The 4,914-nt window shown below is 38.0% G+C and overlaps 1 long non-coding RNA gene across 2 annotated transcripts; it reads right to left on the reverse strand.

Annotated features, from left to right (window-relative positions):
* Positions 1-373: 373 nt before the first annotated feature.
* Positions 374-4,908, reverse strand: LOC102291910. Of its 2 annotated transcripts, none has more exons than XR_315530.2 (2): positions 4,382-4,908; positions 374-3,359 (listed from the first exon to the last, which is right to left on the reverse strand). It is a non-coding gene; the product is annotated as an uncharacterized LOC102291910 (long non-coding RNA). The 2 variants fall into 2 exon arrangements; XR_006054216.1 differs by having other exon boundaries at positions 4,269-4,908.
* Positions 4,909-4,914: the final 6 nt, after the last annotated feature.

Here is a 4,914-nt window from a genome sequence, read left to right on the forward strand (position 1 = left end):
AAGATTAAACAGAAAAAAATTAAACTGGGGTTAAAATTCATATATACACGAGGTAAGTGCTGATGAAGTGATGATGGCAAGGATAAGGTCAACAAAAATGTATTTGATTTTCATGCTTAGCTATAAAGGGTTTTGGGGGTTTTTTGACATTTTTATTTATTTAAATGAGCTCATACATCGTCATAAAATTAAATGACTTCATTCCGAGATGTAATATTCACAAGTATATTGTACACAAGAAAAATCAATGACGTAATTTCGATGATAGATGATGACTGGTATAAATGTGTATTTTAAATTTTGCAGTGCTGGTTGAAAAATAGGTATCTGGTTACAAAAAGCTGAATTTATGTATGTATATATTTGTCAAAAACTAATCACAAAACAAAAGCTTCTACATAGCTCACTTGCAAATCTTCTTTCCTGCTCTGTAAGTATTGAAAAAGAATTACTATTATTATTCATTATTATTAATATCCATCCCTACTCAAGACATAGGAAGAACAGGAATGTGTCATGTGAAGGCTGTGTGCAGGCAGGAAAAGGACCCAAAGTGCAGACTCCGGAGACAAACGTGAACTCAAACAGAACAAAATTAAGAATTCCAATAACTTACACGAGCATACAGAACACACAGCATATATGATGGTAGATCGCGACACGGACACAGAGAAACACAGGGCTTAAATACACAGATCGCTGGATTGGGACACAACCCATATATACATAGCACATGATGAGGCTAAGGGAGAACAGGTGGGAAACATGGCAGGAACAAATCAAGGTTAACTAGAAAAAGGGAGCTAAAGTGAAAATGACATACAAAAGGCAAGAGGCAAAAATAAAACAAAGTAACAAAATCACAAACAGGGATGGAAACTTGACAAGGAAAGGGGAACACAGGGGAAGGCTGATACCTGAAATAAGGGAATAAATACAAAGCAACAAAGGTCAAGAACATAACCTAAATATTCTAGACAGAGAATGTCAAACAGAATTTGAAAGCCCAAAACTGAAAACACTGGGTGAAGACACAGGATCATGACAACTTCTGTTGTCATATTGTGCATATTAACAACAGAAGTACAAGGGAAATGACTTGATTTCGGAGTAGGCTTTAATTGGTCATTTGAGGAAGAGCAGTTTTTTATACTTTAATGTCAGCTTTTCAGACCATCCACCTCACACCTGAAAGTCTGTTTGTAATGGAGTTTAAATGCTGTTATTTTCTTTTGAAGGCTTTGGGAGTTTGAATTAGAGGATTTTGAGGAAGAAGAAGCCAAACCTCTTCTGAAACTGGTAAGACTTTAAAACTCACAAGAATTATAATTTGGAGGGGTTTTTTTTTTCATTATGTTCACATAACCTCTAAACAAAACTGCACTGTATACGTGTTTTCTGTTTTAAGTGTGGGCAGTGAATGTAATTAATAAAATGAGGGACAGAGTTCCCAAATCCTCCTTAAATTTCTAGAGGCCATACTTCCTTTCAGTAAGTCACATCTGACATTCACAGGAGTCTTTACTAAAATATTCAACCTGTCCTTAACACAGGCCACCGTTCCACCCTGACAGAAGTCCTCTACCATCATCCACATTCCAAAGAAAACTACCATCCAGTGCCTAAACGATTTCCGGCCAGAGGCTCTTACTCCAGTCATCTTGAAGTGTCTGGAGAAACTGGTCAGAACTCAGATCATTCGAGGACTCCCAGCCACATTCGATTCCCACCAATTTGCATACATGAAGAACAGATCAACAGAAGATGCCATATCCACAGCCTGACAACCCTAATTCATTTAGAACAAAAGGACAGTGACGTCAGGCTTCTTTTTTTTTTATTTCAGCTCGGCTTTTAACACCATAATCCCTGCCATGCTGGTAACCGAATTGCACGACCTCTGCCTCTGGATCAAGGACTTTCTCAGTGACCGCCCATAGAGAGTCCAAGTAGGGCCCCGCCTATCCTCAGCACTCAGCCTCAAGACCGGCTCCCCTTCAGGGATGTGTGCAAAGTCCTCTGCTGTACACCCTATATACTGCAACACCATCCACCTGTACAACACTATTGTGAAGTTTGTGGATGACACAACTGTAATCGGGCTTATCACGGCGGGAAATAAGTCTGCATACAGGGACGAAGTGGAAAAACTGTCATCATGGTGCAGCCACAAAAAACAAAGAAATAATTGTTGACCTCAGAAGGAACAAATCTGACCCTCAGCCCATACACATAAATGGGGACTGTGTGGAGAGGGACTCTGCCTTCAAGTTCCTGGGCCTGAACCTGGGTGATGACCTAACCTGGAAAACAAACACTACAGCTATGATTTAAAAGGCACAGCAGCGACTCCATTGAAAGCACATTGACATATTGCATCCCAGTGTGTTTTGTACTGCTCAGGAAAAGGTAGCACAGAGAATCATCAGTTATGCTCTTCACTCTCTGGAGGAGCTGTACAGGTCCCGCTGCCACAGGAAAGCCTGCGGCATCCTGAAGGATACATCCCACCCCACCTGTCACCTATTCCACTTGTTACCCTCAGGTAACGACACGACACGTCGTTACACGGTACACGACAATAAAAGCCAAAACAAACAGACTGAGAAACAGCACATACACCGGGACTGTTGCATTAACAAATATACTCAGGGATAAACCACTGTGAAAATACAAACTTTTAACTGTGCAATATATTCTAAAGGACTAATCACTGTACGACAATTGCATTTTCACTTGTTCATTCTTATATACTTTTGTATACACTATATTTATTTATTTATTTTTTAATTTATTGTACATGTATACTTTTTTCCCTCTTAAAGGTGTGCTCTTTTCATTTGCACTGAACGGGGTTGCATTCAAAAGATTCTGATTCTGATGTTCTTCCCAGTGAAGAACCTTCTTCCGAAAGTCTGTCAATGCCTGATGTTCTTCCCAGTGAGAAAGACGTTTGTGAAAGTCACAGTGCCAGTCACTGATGTTCCATGTGAGGAGCCTTCTGAAACTTCATCCATGTCTCAGTCTGTAACACACACAAAAAGATTCTAGGTCTGACCAACCTCCTCAGCCGTGAGCAAAAAGATGACAGTCAATAAAATTCAAAAAGATAATTTATTAACACAATCAAAAAGGTAAAGGATTAAACAGCCCAGTGTCCCATTGGCAGATCAAGTAAAAACACACAGTCCAAGGCCAGAGCAAGCTATGCCACAATGCCAGTTGCACTCCACACGTCGACTTCAACAGAGTTAGGAGTTGTCCTCTGAGACCCACCACCCTGTAAGTAGATAGCCAGTGGTCACTCCAGCCTCTGCAACTCAGTTGCCTTTAGGCTGTGGCATATAATAGGCCCTGACCTGCACAGAGAGACAAAATAACACCTTGAAATGTGACACACACACAACCACTCCCAACCCAGTGCAACTTCACACAATAATATGGAGATGAATTAATACAGGCACATTACTCTACCATGTTACACCGTCAGCTGTATTTGTTATCAGTGTAACAGAGAAGTCAGATGACCATAAAATCAGGAAGAAGAAAAAGAAAGAAAAGAGCTTTGCAATAAATATTAACACTACTCCACATCTTTGTTAAACTAAAAGAGTTTAGGTGTATATAAATCTAAAGTTGATCAAGGTGAGTAAAAAAAAGTATAATAAAAGTTTTTTGTGTTTTCACCTCTAAAAGTTACTCTACACGGTTTACAAAGCACCTTATTTTCCTTGCCATCAAATTCAAAATGTGTCCATCATAAATGAATGCATGACAAAAATAACTATTTAGATTAAAAAAATGTCTTTATAACTTTAAAGTTTAATTCATTAATAATTGCTTATACTAAAGCATGTGTGAAATAGAGTCACTATAGAATTTGGTTCATTTATTCATAATTTTTTATTTTATCCAAACTTAAACTTTCTGTGGATATCAGCAATTTAATCTTTCACAAATGAGAAAAGGAAAACCCACCAGGGAAACTGCAGATTACCCAGGTGGGTTTGTCGTACCTGACCAGAAAAATATTGGATGTAACTTACATACGTTAAACATGCATGATTGTATTATGTGATTGTGGAGTTTGAAAGAGGTTTAAACTTAAGATTCTCGAACAAAAAGCCAGCATATTTATATAGAACAGTTAAATAGTGACAATAATCTTAAATTCATGTGAGGGTGTACAATACTGTTCAAAACTCTTTGGCAACTCACAAGGCACCAATCTTGTCAGGATTGGTGGAATTAACAACACAAAAAAATACCGTCAGATTTGTTCCAGCATGCAGTATCATCTGGTAAGGGTCTGATTGGCAACAGCTTCATTTTTCAGCCTTACAATGATCCCAAACACACTGCCAGTGCAGTAAATTCATACCTGGATAGAAAAACACAGAGTGGAACACTATCCGTCATGGATTTGCCTCCAGCTCTGTTCTAGTCAAATGTCCCTGTAAGTAAAGCATAAATAAGTCTTATTAATTTATTCTTTACACCTGATCTTTATTACCCCTGAGCACTCACATACTGCAACAGATCTTTTTTCAGGCATTTTGATAAGAAATTGTATTTGGAAAAAAAGTGATTTGGGAACCTTAATGATGGCTCTGTACCAAAAAAAAAAAGCTACAGATTTTCTCACAAGGTTAATAACATGTCTACCAACTATTACCTGTTTAAATAACTTCTGAGCATTACTCCAAATACTTTATTTGGTGGCTCCTCATTAAAATTTTTATTTATTTGTTAACATGAGCATCAGTTACTGTGTATTTTTAACGCCTTAAATTCAATGTGATACCATTATCCTGCCTAACAACCTAAAAAGCTCCAAAAGGATTAAGTATGGAACATATTATAAATGGAAAATCATATATTGCACTCCAAACACAGTTCACTATCAGTAACATC

Source organism: Haplochromis burtoni, unplaced genomic scaffold, assembly GCF_018398535.1.
Source record: "Haplochromis burtoni strain Fernald_Lab_line unplaced genomic scaffold, NCSU_Asbu1 Contig_29, whole genome shotgun sequence".
NCBI classification, from domain to species: Eukaryota; Metazoa; Chordata; class Actinopteri; order Cichliformes; family Cichlidae; genus Haplochromis; species Haplochromis burtoni.